We start from the raw sequence: 22593 nt of genomic DNA on the forward strand, positions 1-22593 counted from the left end.
GATGAGAGTGGGATCAGCAGCCTTCGTGAGGTACGGGCTGGTGGTGGTGTTCTGTAAATGTGCATTAGAAAAGTGAGTAAGATAAAATAATGGGGGAAAATGATACAACTTGGGTGAGCATTTAAAAAAAAGAGGGGGGGGGGGATATCTAATTAAATATTCCATCAACCACTTCAGTCCAAAGGGGGGAAAACCTCAAAGTTTCTGTTCACCACCAAATCAGAATATAGAGGCCTGGACGTTGCCTTAATTGGAGAACTGCAGGCTCTGAGGATGCTTGCTACTGACATAAATTAGGTGTCTTCTGTTTCAATATTTGTTATAATATTCATTCAGGTTGTTAACATTATTTCTCATTAGCTTTCCACTAGGAAAAAGAAAAAAAAAAATACACCAAGATCTTGTCTGAGAAATTAACACTGATTCTTTAAGAGGCAGAATCGCTTAATTAAGTTGGGCACCTAGTGCAGCATCTTTCCCTGTTCTTAGACGTGCCAGATCTGCATGTATTCCTTCCCCAGCACAGAATGACTTTCAGGTGACCTGAACAGAACAAGTACTCTTAGCAGAGCTTTTCAAGACCCTTTAAGTACAGCTGGTGGGTGGCAGCACTTTCACTGACAGCACTGGTAGAAAGAGTAAAGGCTTAATAAAACATAGTGAGTGGGGTTATGGTTCAGTGTTCATTAATACTCCTCTCTGTTAAGCTAGATTATTTTGCAGTACTGATTTGATTTGAATCAAGGCTAAGCACAAATTATGCTGAATTAATTATAGCACGTGATAAGGTATTTGTGCCAAGTTTATGCAGCTAAATACAAGGGATGGTGCTTCTTCCAACATATAGTTAGAGATATATGCAGAGCATTTCAGGTACAGCATGAAGTCTACTGAGGCCAGATTTAATATATTATGGAATTATGACCATATAATACCATCTAATGGCTGGGGATATGATGTCTAAATAGAGCAGCAGAAGGTACAACTACTTTTTTTGTGGATTGAGAAATACATCAGGCAGATTGCATAGCATCCTGCAGCTGATCATCAAAATACTTTAAAAAGCAGCTTAATGTGAACCAGGTAAGATCTTCATTAAAGTCTGTGGAGTTGATTTGATTGGCCATTTAATCTAGTCAGATAATTTCGGATGATAAACATTCTGTTTAAAGTATTATGATTTTTTTTAACTCATCACTTGTTTTTTTTCTGGTCACATGATTAAAGTTTAAACTAAACTAAATATTCTAACACCATTTTTATAGAAAATTAAAAAGTAGTTTTCAGACTGCTTTGTTGGCCTGGTGGGGGAAGAGGATTCTTTCTCTGACATTCTCTAATGTGTTTCTCTTTCCCTCTGTGAGATGGGGATACTTCTTCATTGCCTGGTTTATTAACATTAATATTTACATGTGTATTTGGTTCTGCAAATCATTTGCTGTAGAATTGACAATAGCCTACACCTGGCTTGGGAGGTGTATACTAGTAAGAGATGGAAAAAATAATATTCACTTAATGGGAGCTGTGGAAGAGTCAACTTTGTGATCCTCTGAGAAAGAGGTCTGTTTTGGAAGAGTTTTGGTGGCAGGCAAGTACCATATGTGTTCATCACCTTAATGTGTACCTGCAGAGGTCACCTGGGTCAGGTCTTCAGGCAGCTTTTCTAATCAGGGACCCCCAGTAAGTGCTCACTCGATCAGCCCTGGCTGCTATATGATCTCCCTTTTCCCGTTGATGTGTTCCTCATGCCTCCATCGCTCTCTGAAGTGAACGCCAGCCAACGGAAAAAGGGAGATGGGGTAAGGCAGAAGGGGCTTGCTCGAATGCAGTTTCCTCCTTCTGAGCTATCCAGTTTCTAAACCCTCCATTTTCTGCTCTTCTCAAGTAGAAATGTTTCCAGCTGACTGCCTTGTCCAGGTATTAGTCCTCCTGTTACCTTTGAACCTTTGTAGTGTGCTGGACCTCCTACTGCTGGTCAAGGCAGAGTTAAATAACCGTATGGCTGCCTGCTGCCGGGCTCCCTTAGCTCCTCACTCACAACCTGAGCAGATGGTTGTGCTTCTCAGCCTTGAGAGACAGGCCCTTTCTCTTCAAAGAGCAAATTAGCCTATGGCTGGAGACTCATGGAGAGCTTGCTTTGTTTCTTGCTTGTTTTCCCACATCAGGAAATATCTGTGGGGCTTAAACATGAGTCAGTCAGAAGTAGCATGAAAACCAGCCAAATAATAGATGATTGTCACAACAGGAACCTTTATTTAAATGTTAGTTTAAACCTTAAACAAACCTGATTTTTATTTTTGTGTGCCTAAATGTTCATTTGCAGCTATAGCTTGTTCATTTACTTGCCCACCTCTCAAGGCTCTGCCTGATTATTTCAGGTTTGCAGCACTTCAGACGGATGCTGTCATTCCCCTTTACAGGGAAGCAGGTTTAAAACCATAAGGTTTTTTAATCACCAGCTGCTGGTCATGAGTGACAAACCATGACACAGAATATGTCTTTTTTGCCTGGGTCTTTCATTTAAATTGAAGAAAAAAAATGCTGATGGAATGATTTCTGTCCTTTTTTATTTCCTTGTGAAAGAAGCAGTTGGTTCTGGACATCCTAAGCCTTTTTGACAAAATGGTAATTCATCACGGTTCATTTCAGCCATACTTCTGAAATCTTTTCATACTTTTAGCACTAGAAAGGTAGATTAGGTGCATCCCTAGTGTTCTGAAATTGGAATTAGGGGCAAGAGGAAAATTGCTTTCTTGGAGAGAAAAAGTGTAAAGGGGTCTCCTCTTCTCCTGCTCCCCTTTTTTGCCTTTCACTGCTTATTTTCTCTCAGGGTGTACAGTACCAACAGCTGGCTGAGGCCAGATCTTCAAAATAACAGGGACTCTGAGGAGAAGAAAGGGCAAGAGAAATGAGAAAGGAAATATATTTTCCTTTGATCAGAATAGAGCAGATATGAGTTAACAAAAAGGCTTCTATGGATATCAGCAACTTAATGACAGAACTAAGGATTTGGTAATATTAATTGTTGCAGCAGAGGTGTTGCAGTCACAGTCTAAGCATGTAAAATAAACATTTTCAAAATTATTTTCATCATGTTGAGAATATGTGGATTGTGTGTCTATTTTTCCAGCGTTTTCAGCTGTTGAAATGAAGTATGCTTCCTTCCCCTTCCAACCATGTTTCTCTTATGATCTTGAACTTCTGAAGAAGTCATGTGAGAAGCTTAAAGCCTAATGTTTGTCTAGCACAAAATCAACAAATCATTAGTTCTGCTGCTCAAGTTTTGTATCCCTTACTTGCTAGGCTGTTATAATGGTGTTAGAGCCATTGCCATAGAGCCTCAAAGATATGAAGAGAAGTGGAAAAAATTCCTGTTGAGTGGCTTGCTGGTGCTTAGTACTCCAAAAGTAAGCATGCCACAGAAAAGGGATTACAGGAGAAGGGGAAGAGTGCCTCTAACTGCTTGTGGAGCAGCAGGTTTCAGAAGAATTTCCTGTGCAGCTGCCTGATTCATAGTGGAAACAACTGGCATGAAGTACAGGAATTGTAGAAGGAGAAAGATTTTATTACCATGGTGAAGAAATGACATAGGCATAGCTGCTCCTAGGATGAAGCATATAGAGCATTTGGAGTCGGAATCATCTAGATGAATGTCAGTTCCTAACAGTTCATAAGAACTGTCTTCTTTGTATATAGAGTTACTCAAAAAGCAGCAGTGTTTGCCTTCAGTGAGTAAGTGCTGTGATTCCCTCCTTTTTCCCCATAGGATGCAAGAGGAGAGATGTTTATTACTAGAGATTACTAAACACCATAGTGAATCTTCAGTAGTATGGGGAAGAGAGCAGTGAGCACATAAAGACTGGTTCGGATATTAGGAAAGCTGTGGAAAAAAAAAAAAAAGTAACATTCTCATAGAAAGGAGATTTCTTTCTAGGTGAAGCAAGAAGACTAGCCAGGTGCATTTATTTGGGCACTACTGCCCAACAGTTTGCTTTTGTTCTTTGTTTTCTCTTCTCCAAGCACTGAAAGGCTTAATTCTTTAGGGATTATAGTTCTAGTGACATATATCCTAGTCTCCTTTTTATTTATTTTTCCACAGCTCCATTTATTGCAGTTGTTTCTTAATTCCAATTGTGTAAGTTTATTAATCTCTAAATCAAACCACAATATTTCTTTTTCAATACAGGGACAGGAGATAAAGGGATGGGGTCTCAACAGGTAAATATTTGATTGGTGTTTAGCATGAAAGAAGTTATTAGGTTACATCCCTCTCCTAACAGCATGAACACAAAACCTTTTTACATAAAGTAGCATCTTCTTGTCATTTGCAGCAGAGAAGCTGAAGTTATACCGCTGCCTGAACATTAACCTCTCTACGCAGGAACGCTAGACACTATGGACAGGGAGATCTGCTAATTTAAGGGTGGGCACTTGCAGTGTGATCATGGCCTTTTTTGTCATCTCCATGAAAGCAGGTCATTAATTTCTCAAGTTTAACAAGCAGAAACCAAGAATATATGTTGCTGTTCTTGAGATCTATAGGCCCAGTATAACTTGTTTGTACTTATGAGTCATTAACATTCTGTCGCTTAGCATACCATGCTCAGAGGCATCTGTTTCCTCCACTGCTATGTCTGCCTGTTTTGAGGCTCTGGTCTCTATGACTGTCAATCTAACAATGTTTTTAAGTGTTACAGTCCTTTTCTACCTTGTAATGAAAGTTACCGGACAAAATCTCAGAGGGGTTTTCATAATATCTTAAACTTTAATGTCTTTTGTTGCTTTTTCCATTAAACTCCTAATTCTGTCAGAAAGAAGAACAGTGCCAGGATCGTAGTTATAAGTTTGTCATTATACACGTATAAAAGCATCAGAACAAACAACTCAAAGATACGGGACATATGTGTACGATCTAGTACAAGCCTTGTCTCCTTTTTGCTATAATCACCATATGAAATAACTGTCCTACAATGGAATTCAGCCACATGACCATCGATTTTTATGTTTCTGAGTAGAATTAAATCAGTATTCTGTCCTTTTTATAGTGAGTTTTTCTGCAAGTCCTGGTGATGAACTGTTTCTAGTTTAAGCCAATTCTTAACTTTTCTTCTGGCTTGGCAGTGATTTACATATGTCAATAAAATGCTTTATATATTTAATGTGTGGGTACTTATGTAAGAGTATCCTGATGTTGCTAATATTCTTAAGCATCTAATAAAATATACCAAACAACTATGGATTCTTGACTTTCATAGCAAATAAGCATTATTGAGTTTTTGTTTGTTTTTTTTTTTTAATCAAACTGTGAATTTCACAGAATAAAAGGAAGGGGTAACACATTTCCTGAAATAAAAAATAAGAGGTATTCTCTTCTTCAGTAGAAGAATTAGGGAATTAGGCTAGCTTGCCTAATTTGCCCAGTTTCAGAAACCAAACCTGCTTTGATCTTTTTATTCCTCTCCTCCTTAAAGTTTATGGTGGATTTTTAACAGACTAAATTTCTCCCTTAATTGTCCAGAACTTGAGACTAATACTGCCTATATTGCAAAAAGGAATACATGTAGTCAACTGAAAAGATAGGATCCACTGAAGTATTCATCCAATTTCTTGAACATTGTATAAGTGTCTGTAGTGGAGTCAGAAGATCTGCTGGAAACGGCAGATATTCTAGTCTGCACCACAGGACACAAACCCTTTGAAGTATATCAGCTGACTCCAGTTGCCATGGTCTTCGAATTTCTTTTTCAGTTTGGTTTTTAAATTGCATGTACTTTCAGTGGACATAATTCAAATCTAAAAAAAAAAATAATAATAATATTGTAGTAAGAGTAGACTGAGATCTCTGAGGAGTGTGAATTTTAAATTTATATGGTGCATTTTTTTTGTTGTTGTTTGTTTGTTTCTTGAGGCAAAATTCCCATGGACCAACATAATAATTCAAAATGTCAAACTGAAGTTGAATTCAATTTAGGATAATTTACACTCTCAGTGCTGGTATAATTTTGAACATGGAACATGATCTTGTGGTTGAATCAGTATTTTTCTATTTATCTATTAAGAATTTTCAATATTTGTTTGAAATGTCAGATTCTGAGCAACTCCTGTGTGTTTTCCTTCTGATCGCTGTTATCTCATTTGATCTATTTTTTGTACTTAAGGAAAGATTGCCAGTAAGATTTGGAATATGACTGAGGGGAAAACTGGAGGTGATGAGCAGGTGAATTCATATATCCAGTGTTTAAGAAACCAGGCAGCGTTCTCTGCATGGAAATCAGTCACTGTGTGCTTAACCTGGCATCTCTGTGTTGAGTGGCGGAGGTGCTGCTGTTTGACCTCTGTCTCTGACTGTTCCAGGGCCAGCACTGAGGGCCACACGTGAAGTGGCAGCTGGTGGCTGCAAAATCCAGGTGCTGGTGTCTGGAATGTATTTTTACAGCTGTGCCATCTGGGTCTTTGGACATTTTCTTTTATCGTGTCTTAGTCTGTCTTCACTTCTGGCTCTGCTGGACAGTGGAACTTCCTTTGGGATGGGTCAAACTACTGGTGTTAGTCCCTTATCCTTGGTGCCATTTGAACCATTCTGAAGTGAGAGTGATTCACCTCTGTTGATGCATCGATAGCATCATTTGAAAGAAGCAGAACAGTTGGTCTTGACATCAGGAAGGTTACCGGATGTGTTTAATATTACATAAACACAATGTGCTGTAGATTCTATGCTCTGCAAATCATTGATAGGTCAGAAATAAAACCACTACCCTCTCGTCTCAAAGCACATCACGTAATTGTTTTATTTTATCACTTGCTTAGATTTGATGCTATCTCTGTACCTTTTCTACCACCAGAGCTGGTGGCAGTGTTTCCTTAGCACCAAGTGTTTGATTAAAAGAATAGAAGTATACTGGCTTTTTAATGAAAGGGAAGATAACATTTAAAAATATTATTCTAATATAATAAAAAGAAATAATAATTAGTTTGTTCATAGATAAGGTTCTACCTAAAAAAAAAAATAATAAATAAACAAAATCAGGATTTTCTGTGATTTTAGTTAGTTGTTTTCTGTTTTCTTCAGCTGTGCTGGGTAGTCTAGTTCTACTGTAAATACATTGCTTCAAAATTCAATGGGCTTCTATAAAATGGAATTGTAAAATGTCCAAAAATTGCATGTTACGTTGACTGTGCAAATGTTCTCTGTCAAGAAAGTACGTAAATGGGAGAGTTAGACAAATTTTTAATTTTTAATTACATTAATTAAATTACATTTTAATTAAATTAATTTAATTACATTAATTTTAAATTAAATTTTAATTTTTAATTATTAAAAGTGATAGAGAGTATTTCTTGGAGAAGAGTTCTCATGTAAAGCAGTGGAAAACTGCCTGCATGGTACAAGGTAATATAAAGTCGCATATCAGTGAAGAGTTAAGATCAAGGCCTTCTTGTAAATTTTACACTGCTTTACAAAAAAATACCAAAGCTGCCATTGGGTAGCAGCATGGATCAAGCTTGAACCCTGCTCTGTGTCCCTATGAGAGGAAGGGAGAAGGGGCTGAAGGCAACCGTGCCTGGTAATGAAGTCCTGCTAATGTGCAGGATGAAGGGAACAGCTGAGCAAGCCTCTCTACCCTACGCTGCCACCCTGACCTGCAGGACACTTCTTGGGGTGAGAGAGAGGTCAGTTCATTTTGCAAACTGAACAAGCCATTCAATCCTCAACTTGTTTGCTGTGACTGCCAAGGGTGCCAATTAGCGGCAGCTGTATTGGTGCCGTTTGTTGTGGACAGCTGGCTGCTAGGAGCTGATCCGAGACAATCCTCTCCTTCCACATGGACGCAAGAAATTATAAAGGAAGACAGTAATACTTTTTTTTTTCTGGATGATCAATTTTATTTATTCTAATTTTATTTGTCACCTTTTCCTTTTTTTTTTTTCCCCTCCAGCTTATTGGCATTATATCAATATGATATTCCTTCCAATGGAGCAGTGCTGGTTGTGATATGTACTTCAGTGTAATATTCAAGATCATCTTGCCTAGCCAGGGCATCCTCATTGTCTAAGGTGATGTGAAAGTGGACTAGGTCAAGGAAGGACCTGGGAATGCTGTAGGAGTTCCAGTAAACCATGAGGAAAAATTTCAGTTGAAATATTTTGAAGCTTTTTTTTTTTTTTTTTTAATGTGAGCTAAGCCAGTACTTCAGTTCAGATGCTACTGACAGCCCAAAAGAACAATTACATTATCTGACACTATCTTCAGGCTCAGAAGAGAGGGCAAAGGCTGTAAGGTGAACTACCCTTCTGTCCTTAGATAGTCTGTCTGGATCATGTTCAGGTGGCTACTGTGGTGAACTTTCTTTTACTGTCTCTCTTCTCAAAGTTAGAAGTACTTTATCATTTCCTGTGCAAAGAAATGGAAAGTCTGATGTGCAAAAGTTGCCTGAGTAGTAATGAGACAGATTTTTCCTGAAATCTTTGCATTTCAGATTTCAAAAGATTTTTTTTAAACCTTTGAAACACTCTTAACATGTTCTTTTTTGAAAAGCATCCTTGGCAGACCAAAGGAGTACACCATCACAAAGCTGTCTGTTTTCTTAAATAGTAGGTAGAGGGGAACTGGATCATCAGACCTGCTTTAGCTTCTACAGCAACATAGCTTAAGTAGAAACCATGAAAATAGTTCTTTTTGGAACTTGGCAACCACACAGTAAGAAGTAATAAATAACCAAAGTACATATGACCTCATCTATAGGAAACCCTATAAACTGTAGCAGCTTTTTTAGGTTGTTCTGTTGCCAAAGAACACATTTCAGACTTCATCTTTTATATGAGTAGGATTTGCAAAGACTTTACATTTATTCAGTAAAATACCATTTCTTTGACTGGCTTCATCTCAGCCCTACTGAAACATAATGCCTGGAGGCTGCCTATGCAGTAATTTGCACTGCTTCCATTTTGTACAGTCTGTCTTTAGCTGGAAAAATATATATCTTGAAAAACTGTTATGCTTTTTTCACTAACGTTTGTAATGCATGCAGCAGCTTTGTGTTGGAAAAAAATCTCACATAAGCAAGAGTGACAGCAGGCAGATGACCTTTTCATGATTGCCTCAGTCTTCCATAGTACCTGTGTTCAGAATTCAGAGGGAAATCCTGTGTAGGATGGAATATCATTCAGAAAGCATTCTCTCTACATGCGTATGCAGATATATATGTGTCCATATGTAGATAGGGTTCATTAAGAAATTAAAATTTATATCCATAATCCTAAGAAAAAGGGAGTGCCAAACCTGGGTGCTCCAGCTGGTCAAAGTGTGGTTGGATGCCACATAATTTGCTTGCCTGTTGTACTCAATGGGATGCACAATGGTGCTGTGTGGTGTTCTTCAACAAAATATGGTACCTCATATTCAGACCTATACCATATAGTACCGTGCTTCTCTATCATCACCTCGCTCCTCTTTTATATGGTCTTACAGTGCTTTTTTATCTTCTCAATAATGGTGGTAATTTGAAATCATTGGGCTAAGCTCTTTATAGGTTTATGATTGGACCCAGCAAGGTGTTAGCTACTTTTTTCACATGGTGAGACTCCCACTAAGATTAATGAGCCTGTCATCTGGGGATTTGGAGGCAATGCTAGCTCAAAGGTCTACTTCCTGGCTCTTCATCATCACCTCACTGGTGCAGCTAAACATCATCTCTCTTTCAGAAATGCTGCCTGCCCCAGAAACCTTAAATATTTTGCAGGAGAAAAGCTATATATCAAATGATGATAGCACTTGATCATCTTTTGTTCATATCTGAACATCCGTCAATTGGCATATTGTCAGTTTTAAGTAGGGAAGGGTTAAATAAATGCCTTGTTAAGTAACACTTAATGATTTTTTTATTTTATGGGACACTCATACTTCTGTAGTTAAAATTAACATCCAAATTATATTGCTTGTTCTGTGAAGACTATATGTAGCATAGCAACAGTGATCACATAAATGTTTCAGGGAAACCAAGGAAGTTAAATCTGTTGTGAATACTTGTAAAATTGCTAAGAAGAGGTCTTCAGAGTCATTTCAGAGGGAAAAATTAAACATCAAGGAACATTGAAAACCAGTATGTAAGGATAGTACACCAATTTCTCCATGTTTTCTGCATTTGGGACAGGAACTAGAGCAAATGAAAGACATAAGCAAGAAGAGTTTTGAAAGTGTAGCCTCTAAGAAGGCATATGTAGAGTATTTGATTTCCTACTTTATTTGGTTAATGTTTGAAGTAATTTAATTTTCTTTTTTGATTACGGATTTACTTTAGGAGAGTTAAAGTTTTTTTTTGTCTGTTCTTAATGTTGGTTTAGTATAGTCTCAGACTGCTCACAGAGGTTATTTTCTGGGTTCATTCAGTTTTTAGCACTCTTCTTGGTACAGTGTGGCAATTAATACTGGGTTATCATGGTGAGTGTCTTGTGTGTAGAAAACTGTTTACTGAGAATCTGACTGAAAACAGCAACTTCTTTCATATGGTCAACCAAAGAGGAGTTACTGAAAACTTCAATTATGTAATGTGATTAGATAAAAAGTTGTAAATGTTAATACCTCTGTGTTAAGTGCTGTAATCCATCTCTTTTTGTACTAGTATGAAATTAAATCATCTGAAATTATAAAAATGTAAATGCACCCTACATTTTGATCTGCTATGATTCATAAACCTGAATAAAAAAGTAAATCTGAACAGACACACAGTTTTATTTTGTTATCCATAGTCTGGCTTTAGAGTAACAGGTACACTATGCCCTTAGATTGGTGCTTTTGATTATCTTAGGCCCATAGGTAGTTTTAGAAAGTGGTATAACAGCAGCAAAGGGATAATTGTGATGATTTGAAGTAAGGTCTTCTGTAAAGCTGACTGCACTCAAAAGCCTACTGATGCAGGTGTTTTTATCTGACATGTAAAAAGTTGGGCTGTGATATAAGTGGTAGTGTGAAAGTTAGGATGGGACTGGGTCTGCTCTTTAGTACAACACACCTTCAACGGGCAGCAGTTGCACAGTTGTCAGCCGAGGATATAGGGCTGGGGCCTGGGCACCTGTAAACATGCAGAAAATGCACAGGTGAAGATGAAGACTATAAAATCCTACTTTTGAAATTCATGTATTTCTAATTTTTGTCTCAGAGCCCAGGTGCTATGGATCAGATGGATCAGGTTGTACTTGCATAAGAAGGAAATAAGGCAGATGGAAAAAGCTGGGGTGTGTTAGTGCATCTGTCTGCAACAAAATCCGATTGTGGAAAGGACTGGGTCAGTGTGCATGTAAGGAGTGAGCAATAACAATAATAATAAAAAAAGCAGTTTCTTTGTAAGTGGGGTGGTCCCTTTAGCTCATGCATTAGTGGTTGCACTACAGAAGACTAGTAATTTATTGATGCAGATGGCTATGTAAAGTGCACGCAATTTGTGAGGGGTCTTGACCCTTGACTGATGGGCCATATGTTGCAAAGCCCCAGAGGCATCATTTGACTGAGTTCTCTTCCTCTCTCTGTCTCTGCACCTATGGTCGTTGTTCAATCACCGCATATTGAACTATAGACTTACTAACTCCCCCAATAAATCTCCGACTAATGGCTCACAAAGGCTATAACTTAACCCTTTACATACAAAAGAGCACATAATTTTGCTTTGAATTGTTCACACTAGTTGAAATAAATATTACATGACCTAGCTAGTTATCAGGGACCAAGATATCATAAAATACGACCACCTGCAGGCTTGTCACTGTCTGGATAAACCAGGTTCACTGTGAGCAGTCTCAAACCTTAGCGATGTGTCAGAGTTATCGTTGGGAGCTGTGTTGTACATTCAGTTGGACGTTACTGTGGAGCTGCATTTCTAAAATACCACCGCTGAAACACAGCGGAGTATTGAATGTTTCTAATTAACTGCCTTATCTTGGTTGCTACTCTTCTAATAGAGTTAATAGTAAGTTCTTCATGACCTGGGCACGTCTTCAACTGCTTGGAGAGATTTGACAGACACCTTTATCCCAGTGGACGGTCTTTCCATAATCTTAAAATGTATCCGCGTTCTTCTCTCATGCAAAATCCTTTCTTAAGAATGGTTAATGTATTCATGTGCAGTATAATTACAGCTGCAATTTATTTCATATACTATCCTTTATTCCTTAGACTGTAAGATGCTGTAAGTCGCTCCCAAGCTAGACTTGACAGGTGGGGGCCAAAATTGTTGTGTTCTGTAGGGAGCTGTAGGCTGCTATTAAACAAAGCAGCCCTGTTAGGAAGTTGCTTTTTGCCATTAAGCTATTTTTATATAAGAAGCAAAATAAGCTATACAAAGCAAGACCTGGTGGTTAAGTCTGTGGAAGATTAGTACTGATGTAGCTTTTTTAAATATTAAGCAGTGACCCCAATGTAATTACAGGGTTTCAACCTTAAAATGAAGACTTGAAATTAGGCTGAAAATTTTTGGTAAATTCAAATAATCCAGGAACAAAATGCTGCCAGGTGGATAACAGCTATTCTTTCTCTGCCAAGTGGTGCAGAGTGAGAATTCTGCTCAGTGGAGGTCAGTGGGAGCTTTAGAGTTGCCTGCAAGGTCGTCATTTTACCTAGAAAGAGCTGAGGCACGTGTAGGTGAAGGGACATTTATTTTTATTTTTTTCACACCTGTAAAGTCTTGTGTGGTAATTTCACATGGCAAGCTTTTTTTTTTTTAACTCTCCCAAGCTTGTTCTGGCAAAATTCCCACCAATAGCGGGGTTTTGTGTGAATAAGCCCTGTGACAATGCTTAAACAGCAAGCACTTGGTTACATTTTTATATACTTCTGTGCTTAAAAAAGCTATGAAAACTTTAATTTAGGCAGTTGCTGTTCCATAGCTTAACGTATGTGTATGGGTGATATTTTTCTTTGTTTTGTACATTGCTTTTTTGAGGTAGAAAATAGAAAAAAAATCAGAGCGATTTTGAGTTCTTGTGTAGTCAATCCGAACTCGTTGCTATGGTATGAAGAAAGTCAATGCATGTAAATGAATAAATTCATTGCTTCCTTTCTTAAAACTGCTTCCTTAGCAGTTTGTGATGGAGTTAGGAAGTGAGATTGTTTCAGCACAAACCACACGCATTAATCATGCATGTATTTGTTTCCAGTTATTTGTATTAAGACCTGTAGTTTTAGGGAGTTTTCACATGGATTCTTTTTCTGGATTGTAGGCTTTGTACCATTACAGTATTACTAGTCTTCAGGCTTGAAGTATTCCATGTAACCAGAAGCCACTGATAAGCATTCCCTCCTGAGGTTATTATTTCACAATTAAAGTGATGATATTGAAAACATCGATGGCAGGGGGATTTGCAAGGGCAAAGGTCTTTGCCATTGCTTAGAATACCAGAAGCAGTTGAAAACATCAGTTTTCAAATTTCCTACATGCATTAGTCCCCACGGAAAATGTACTTTTATGGGCTTTGGTGCGTGTTCTGAATGAATTGGGCTAGGATATAATTTAATGTGCATTTTGTATAGCTTCATCCAAAATTTGTTCTGCATTTCAACTCAAGTATCCCAGGCGTGATTGTATACCTCACCTAATTTCTGTAGTGACCACCTTGGTTCAAACTGAGTAGTCTTTATACCCCTCACATAGCCATTCAACTCATTCAGACTAGTCAGTCCTATTCAAAATAAACAACTGTGTTAGGATCCCTCTTAATTAGGAGAGCAATATAAGGAACTTATTTGAGTGGCTTCTAGCTAAAACAAACAGGACAGAACTGTAGGAAAGTGTTAGGGACTTATGCAGATCAATCATCAATCACTTTACAGTAGCATTTCTGAAAAACCTCAGTGTCAACAAAATGTCTAGAGCTGACCAACATGAAATACTTCATTGCAGGAAAAGTTATTAAAAGCCAACCGCATCCTGGGGTGCATCAAGCATGGCATTGCTAGTCAGTCGAGGGAAGTGATTGTCCCGCTCTACTCTGCGCTGGTGCGGCCTCACCTCAAGTATTGTGTGCAGTTCTGGGCACCACAGTACAAAAAGGACGTAAAACTGTTGAAGAGTGTCCAGAGGAGGGCTACGAAGATGGTGAAGGGACTAGAGGGGAAGACATACAAGGAGCAGCTGAGGTCACTGGGCCTGTTCAGCCTGGAGAAGAGGAGGCTGAGGGGAGACCTCATCACAGTCTACAGCTTCCTCACAAGGGGGAGTGGAGGGGCAGGCGCTGATCTATTCTCTTTAGTCAGGTGTCAAGCTGTGACAGGGGAGGTTCAGGCTAGACATCAGGAAGAGGTTCTTCACTGAGAGGGTTGTCGCACATGAGCAGGCTCCCCAGGGATGTAGTCACGGCACCAAGCCTGTCGGAGTTTAAGAAGCATTTGGACTGTGCACTTAAGTCATATGGTCTGAATTTTTGGGTAGACCTGTGTGGAGCCAGGATTTGGACTCGATGAACCTTATGGGTCCCTTCCAACTTGGGATATTCTATGATTCTGTGATTCTATTTGTTCCCACTGCTTGTAAAAGAAGTTGTAGAGAGCGACCTGCAAGGAATGGTGTTAGTGAGCATGCACACCAGTGAAAGCCATTATCCTCTTGAGTTCCAGTTGTCAGACTGTGGGTTATTACTGTCATACTACCTGTAGTGAAATGCACTGTCCTTAATGAGTTTGGTTTTTTTGAGAGGCAGTAACGGATTATCTCTTCTGTCAACCACATTTCTATCCACTGCTGTTTGTTTTTCTGATTCTCAGGTAGGGGCAAGGAAATACCAGTTGAAAGTTAGTGTACTTTCACTCATTTTTAGAATAGGCATCCTTATTGAATGCTCTTCTCAGCTGAAAGGAAATTGAGAGAACAAAAAAGATTAATTCCAGTTTGAAGCAGGGCAATTTTCAATAGCTAATACACAGCTTTTCCAATTTAGATTTTGCATGCAGCATGGGAATCGATACAAACTAAATGCTTGGACAACAGTCCAAAATCTTAAAAAGATTTGAAGTTTACATCAAAGCGAGCACCAGAAATTCCAAATTCTCCTTCGTGTGCCCCAGTATGGTGTATAATCCTAAGCAATTTGCTGCTCCTGGGCATGCCTGAATTTTTCACCTGAAATAGTTTGACACTTTTATTTCATTGAAGTCTATTACCTGCCTCCCATCTCCTAAGCAGATGTATAAGCTAACAAAAAATCCCTATATAATTCCAGAATAATAAAGTGTAGGTATAAAAAATAAGCTTATTGCTAGCAATATCTTGAAATGTAAATCTGATATAAGCAAGTCTTTGTTGTTAGCTGGCAGAACAAAGTTTCATTTAAAAATATTGTGGTTTTTTGGTTTTCGCCTTTGGAAAAGGTGCAAAGAGAATAGGTCAAATGGTTCTGTCCTGCAGCTTGAACCACTTTTATAATTGGGTCAGCTGAAAAAAAAATCCTCCAAGAAAATAAGAGAATTGTCAGTTCTGCCATTTTAGATATAGAATAATGTTCATTGATGCCATTGGAATCGAGCTGTCTAAAACCTGATGTTGCTTTCATCAAATCATATGATTTTTAAGGGAAGGAGACCTTCTGAATGGATTTTAGAGCTGCAGAAAATATGATAAAAATCAAGGGCTTCACCAGGCCCTTTTATTTGAATAAAGGTCTTTTTCATTTAAAGTAGAAACTTTTTTTTATATATGAAAATGTTTTTTAGTACAGGAGGTACACAAGAATAACAGAAATATCTCAGTATTACAAAACTGATTTATTTTCGTTCTTCTTCATCTCCCATTATAGTTTATTCATAGCAAGCTTTTATCCTGTAGAAACAGTAATTGAATTGGTGTTGAAGAGAAAGTTGACACACATAAATAATAAAAAGGACAGCTTATGTGTCTGTATATTTCAGTTGCATTTTCATTGTGACCAAAGGAGCTAAAGACACAAATAGTAAATTTTAGCTCCTTCTTTCAAGATTAATTTATTATACCATAATCTTTGTTTATGATATAGGCAGAATAGTTAAGTAATATCAAATAAATCAGTGTCTTTTACCATTATAGCCTGAAGCACTTTATTGTATTGTATCTTCTCTCCCTACATGAAATTTTAGGCACATGATTTGGTGCACTTGAGATACACCTAATGAAAATAAGACTTTTTGGTTGCTAATGAAAGTAAAGAATACCAAGTATTTACCTCATTTACTGAAGAAGTGATAAGGATGGTTTGGGGTTGTTTCAACTCAGCTAATGATACCACATGATGCCTTTCTGAAAGAGACATCTTCACATATTTAGACAAATTACCAGTGCCAGCACCTGTGTTTTGTATTTGCTGACTCATGTGCTATTAAGTGTGCTTAATGGGGTGGATGTCAGGAAGAACTAATATGACCACTGCTAGGGCATTAACTATGGTAGTTTTTTGTTGTTGGTGGTGGTGGTTTTGTTTGTTTGTTTTCTTGATAATCCTTTTGTGTATGGGCTTTATATTAATTCATACGCAGAGCCTTGTCCTTCTTGCCTTATATTTCAAGAGGAGTGTGGCTGAGACACATCATTTCCAGAGTTCTCTGTTTGCTGTTGAGCTCAGAGATTTGAGTCTGTTGTAAATAAAACTGCAGAGCAATCTCAGTGGAACAAGGGAAGCTCAGGGGGACTGAACAGGTTCTGCAAAGTTGCTACTTGGCGCTGCATATATTTTGATGTGCACTGCAGTTACCTTTTGGTTAAAATACTGAAAGCACATACAATTCCTACTGCTATCCTCATCAATACTATGATGCTTGCCACAGTATAAAAAAGAAGAAATCCCTTTTCCTTCACGATTAAGTCAGACCCCTGTATATTTTTCTTGGGTGAAATATGTAAGAAAGGTCCTTTGTGTATTTATTTGTGTGCCAGTTGCAAAATAGAGTGTTATCCCTAGATAGAAATTAACATGTCAGGCATTACCCAGAAGAGTATTTATAAGAAGCAGTTGAAGAATTAAGGGAACAGCAGAGTTGTGTAAAGCAAACAAAGGTACACCGTATGATTAAATCACTGCTTGATGTGCTATTCTTAGACAGTTTGTTTGCCACAGAAATCCTCCCGTTATTTTCCTATTTTTTGTGTTGGTCTGATTTTAATGTTCCTGTGAAAAGCTGATGACTTTAATAAATAGTGGAAACCAACGAAATAGGAAGGCAGAGTAGAGAATTCATTATCTGTATGTCAAAAGCTGTTTCATGGATATGGCTGCTTTCTATATCATGCAGTGGAAGCTCAGGAATGTAGGATAATGTCATAGCAAAAATGTTGTTTTCCCCATTACATTCCCAATACAATGTCTCATTGTTTCTTCATAGAATAAATATATTCATTCAATCTTCCATGCAGGTTTTGAGGCACCTTTTTTTCCTTCTGAATGCCTTTATTAGGTAATGTCATGCAATGCAGCAGTATTATTTTCTATGACCTTTCTGCCTGTAGTTCTGGTTTTAATTTTTTTTTCCTTCTTCATTTAGTGAAATAATACATTTTCCTGTAGACAGCTTAAGGGGGCATTTAGTCTTAAGCATTTATTTGGTTAGTAATAGCACCAATATTGGAGAAGTAGTAGGTGACTGTAATTTTACTTGAGTTAAAGTGTTCCATTTCTGCAAACTGTTTTATATTATCAATTTAAGCTATCAACTAAATACTTTTAAATAGCTTATAAGCTGGGGGTGAGGAGAATGCCTGTTGATATAAGATATTATTTCCCCTACCAGAACATTAACAATTTTCCTTCAGTTGAACAGAGTATTATGATAACGAAGAACAGGACACATTTAATGTTTCTTTTAGGTTTGTATTCATGTGACCTGTACTTTAGGAAAAGATATGAAGGTTTCAGGTGTGATACTGCGATTATTTTTGGTTTGCTGTGTTTTCAAGACTTTAGAAGAGTGACCTGTAAAACCATTTGAAAGTCATAGCTAGAGGCAACATACAACCTCGCAATAAAATGAAACAGAACGCTCCCTTGCCAGTGTTGTTGTTTTCCTGGTGGCTTGGCTGATAGAAGATTGGGATGTTCTGGACATCATATGTTGCAATTGTGAGGGAGCTATGAAAGTTATGCTTTACGTTTCCAAAACGATGTTGAGTTTGTGTATATTCTTACTCTGGAAATGAACAAAGAAGAGGGTCTTCAGATTTGTTACAAGTTCCCTTTTTACAAATGGGTAAACTGAGGCACAAAGAAATTCACCTGCCTGTTCTTTCAGGAACAACAACAAAAAAAAAAACAAACTCAAGAAAGAATTGGGACTAGAATAGAATCCTGATCCTCTGCATTCTTTATGTAAGCAGTAGCTACTCCACATTTAATGAAAGATTAAAACATTTCAAGTCTTGCATTAAGAATGGCTATGCAGTTTGTGCATAAGAAAGTGATCAGGATAAGTCGTTTCACTGATGACAATTTGCTGCACTTTAAACAATCCTTATTAGTTTACCAAAAAAAAAAAAAAAAGATTCCAAGGTACTCATTCACCAGTTTCCAAGTCTGTTTGCTTGCCTAAGCACATATCCAAAACCGTTTAGTTTTGAGATTAAGTTGGAAATTTCAGAAGAATAAACTTATCTGTGGGTATCTCTGGTTTCATTTACATTCAAAGTGAGATGACTCTCTTGTTGTGAAGAATCCCTCTTTTTTCTCCTTGTCTAACCTGGGTTTTCTGCAGGCATTGCTGAGAAGTTAAAACAGAATTTTATAATTACCACATTAGTATATAGCCCTAGAAGTAGAGCTTTTATTTCAGCCTAAAACATATATTTCTAAATGAATTCTAAAGAGAGAATTCTTTCATATTTTTGTTGTGCGGCAAAAAAAGATTATTTGCCTTCAGGATAGTCTATCGGAAACAGTATGTTATTCTTGTGTGGGTATTAATGCAGTTGGAATTGTCTTTCTAGCCAACAGGATTGAAAGCTAAAAATCAGCAGCGTTCCTCAGAGAGAGAGAACTCTTCAAAGTGTACTCAGCCAGCAATCAATCTCTACCAAATTGTCCCACAAAATTGGGCAGCTTGGTCTCATGTCTCATTTGTAGTTCAGGAGGTCCTTACTCAGTGTTGTTGTCAGTGGGTGTCCAATTGATGCTGTAAACACCTGATTGGCACTTGTCATTTAAGACTTTATACTTCATAGTGAACCAATAGTGTAAATTATGTAAATCTTAGAAGACCATTATTTTTGTAACCCAGCCATCTTTGGTACACAAAGAAAACAATGGGACTGTGAAATTGTACTGAGCTAGTAGAAATGAGATGAACTTCAGCATCTCTGAAGAAAGTAAAAACAGCTTGCCAGAGGAAAAACGTGGTGAAAAGCAGCCACTGCAGATGGTGTTTCAGCTGAGAAAGCAGAATCAGAAAACAGCAATTGATTCACTAACCATCAACAGCATCAGTCCATTCAAGAGGCCTGTGCAGATCCTGTTGCAGGTCCGCTAAATTAGGCTAAATTAAAGTAGGCTTCCTGGAAAGGAGTGAAAGGGAAAGTAGCATTAGGGAAAGTAGGAGGGCATCTGAGTCTATTGATTCTGAATTTTTCATCAGTCATGTGAAATTAAGATCAAATTACATGCATATTGTGGCATTATAATTCTGCATATTCGTTTATGACATTTATTGGCAAATTGCAACAACCTCTTGCTGAATGTGCTGTTTAATAACAGGTTCCCAATGCTATGCACCTAATTTATCAATTCTTCTCTGAAAATTGCAAGTAGTTCCTTAAGTAAAACAGTTTATAGTGGTTGCTCTTTGCTAATGGTACTGCACAATGACATCAAATATATCATCTGCTATCCTAAGAAAAGAGAAATATCATGGTATCATGAATATCAATTATGTCATAACACTTGGAAAATGGCAGATTTTTAATGGGAGCCACATTATGCCTTAATGTGAGCCAATTTTACAGTGCATATAACTAACATTTTTTCCTTCCTTCCAAATAAATTGTCTCTTGTGTTTCATGAGTACCAGTGTGATAATAGCTCTTGCAGTGAAGATGACAGAAGTGCAAATTCATATAGAACAAAGGTTCGTCTTAGGATTCTTGAGAAGCTACATTCTTTTTTCTTTTCTTTTTTTTTTGTTCCCTGATTTTTATTTTTTTATTTTTTTGCCACTGGAATATTTTATTTTGGAGACAGTAATTACTTTAAAAGCATCTGTCTTTCCCCAGACTTTAGCATATGTATATTAGAATGTGTTCGTAAGGAAGAGATAAAAACATTTTTTATGCTAAGCTAGGCAATCTATGCAAACTGTTGAACTTGATCTATATAGCCATTTTGATTTTATGAATGATGTAAACTTACTAAGGCTAGATAATTGTTTTGCTGACCTTATTGATTTAACTGATTGAATTTTGTTTTTGAAAGAATGTTGTCAACTCTGTAGAATAGGAATGTATTTTAACCTTCCTTCAAATGTGGTAAGGAATAACTGACAGGTCTTCTTTTGCGGTTAAGTTGCAAAAGTTCAGTGGAGAACAATCCAGCGAAGCTTTCACTTTTGTGAATAACCACCAGTAGTCAAAAGCAATTCAGTAACCATCCACCTCGTCTCTTTTCAGACACACAGGAATATTCAACAGTCTGAAAAAAGCGTTGTGTGTTTCATCATTGTCAAGTGAACAGACTGAGATTTTGAGCTTGATAAATCTAGCTGTACAGCATGACAGTTTCTGACGGGAAGCGGGGGCAGTAGAGATATCATGGATATGCTGAGGCTGTCTGAATCAGTCTGTTTCACAGCCTCTGAGAAGATGACTTGTTAGGGAGAGAGGCTTAGTGAATAAAGTCCTGTCCTGGAAGTAAAGAAAGGTATTTGGAAAGAAAATCAAACAGAGTGTAATATACCTTCCTGTTGTTGTTCCCTTTGCTCCTGAGGATGTTTCTGCGCGTTGGTGATGGAGCATAATCTTCTTGGTGTCTTTGATTCCTCTACCATTGACATTTAGAAAGAAATGACCTTTTTTTTTTGTGTGTGTGTGTGTGTGTGTGTAAGCAGACTACTTTCAAAGCTGTGAGTGCAATTGATTGTGGCTCTGTCTTTACTGTTGCACAGGTCTGTTGACCTGCAGCCTGTGAAGTTCTGAATATTCCTCCAACAGGCAAATATTCAATTCCTGAATGTTCCAGCATGCAAGGAAAACAGTCAGTATGCATGACAAATGGCTAAAATTTACAACTGTGTTTTGTTGCATCATTGTTACAAGCACAGTCATATACACCCACTACAGCCTCCTAGCAGAAGTTAGCTGCAGAGTTCAATCTTCTGACTGCCAGTGCAGATTTTTGATACTGAAGGTGTAGAACAGTGGACAGATAAGCCAAAGAAGAGAGTAGCATCGCATGCGTTTCTATAACCATATGTAGTGTGATTCATGGTCGAGATTGGTTCCTTCTCACATTTGAGAAGTTGATCAGGTGTAGGGATAAGTAGACATACCAAGGAAATAAAGTTGATATGTTCAGTTTGAAAGGGAATGTGACTAATTTAGGTAGTCTGAAGTTTGACGCACAAAAAATAGAGACATTTTTTCTGTTTCCAATACAATTGTCAGATGTAACCTGCTATTGAATTAATTTGCAAAGTGTTTCCTCAGAGTTGAGGCTTTGCACAATGCAAACAACTTACAGTATACCAAAATGTAAATAACACAATATAAGAAGGTTAAGTTTAGCTTTCATGCACTTATGGCTTCTAGTCAAGTATTTTGTTGTCTAGAATAAAAGAGGTAACAATTTTTTTTTTTTCACTCTAATTTCTAGTTGGGCGGTACCAAGTCATCTAAAATAGTTATGCTCGTACATTTCTTCTTTTATTTCTTTTTGTCCCGTCCTTCTTGTTCTCCCTGCCAGAGGTTATTACATTGGTGGCTTACTGGGACTATGTTTTCTTTGCTTTACTTTCAAAGCTTTTTTCTTCATTACCATCTAGCCCTATTAAAAAAAAAAAAAAGGCATGATTAAGTGTAAGTACATAAAGCAGATGTTTAATATGCACAATCACAAAATGTAACCAGATTTAATATTCAATGCACCATATTCTTACAAGCCATGTATGTGTAGCTAATGGTAACGTTTGGCTCTGTTCTCTGGTTGGACTGTACCATGTATGCTAACATTTCTTGTAAATCAAGATGCTCTGTGATTAAATTAGTTGACTCATTCTTAATCCAATAACTCAAACACTCCGAGAGTGACAAACCTAGTACTTGATTCTTGCCCAAGCTCTAAATCAAACAGATTCAACAAGCATGAGAAAGAGACTGTTATTACTATATAAGAGATTAATATTGAGATTCAGTTTTGTGAATTAAAATTTCTGTTTGGGTAAGAATACAGTTTTTCAAACTTCAAAATTGCACAATTGCACTATCTTTATTTGTCTCTTTCTCACTGTTTGATTGTTGGTAGTAGGCTTTCAGCCTGGTTAAAAAAAAAAAAAAAAAAAGAAAAAAGAATGTTCCTTCATGGGGGAAAGGACTGTGGAATGTAAAAATATGCTTTCAGCCCAACTGCTTAAAACCTCCCTAAACTCCCATAAACTTTCCTAAGTTCCCC

The 22593-nt window shown here is 37.5% G+C and overlaps 1 protein-coding gene across 2 annotated transcripts in view; it reads left to right on the forward strand.

Annotated features, from left to right (window-relative positions):
* The window catches only part of ROBO2 (roundabout guidance receptor 2), a 349600-nt gene that overhangs the window by 42177 nt on the left and 284830 nt on the right, over window positions 1-22593 (forward strand). The window lies entirely within an intron of this gene.

The sequence above is a fragment of the Anser anser genome (genome assembly GCF_964211835.1).
Source record: "Anser anser genome assembly, chromosome: 1".
NCBI lineage: Eukaryota > Metazoa > Chordata > Aves > Anseriformes > Anatidae > Anser > Anser anser.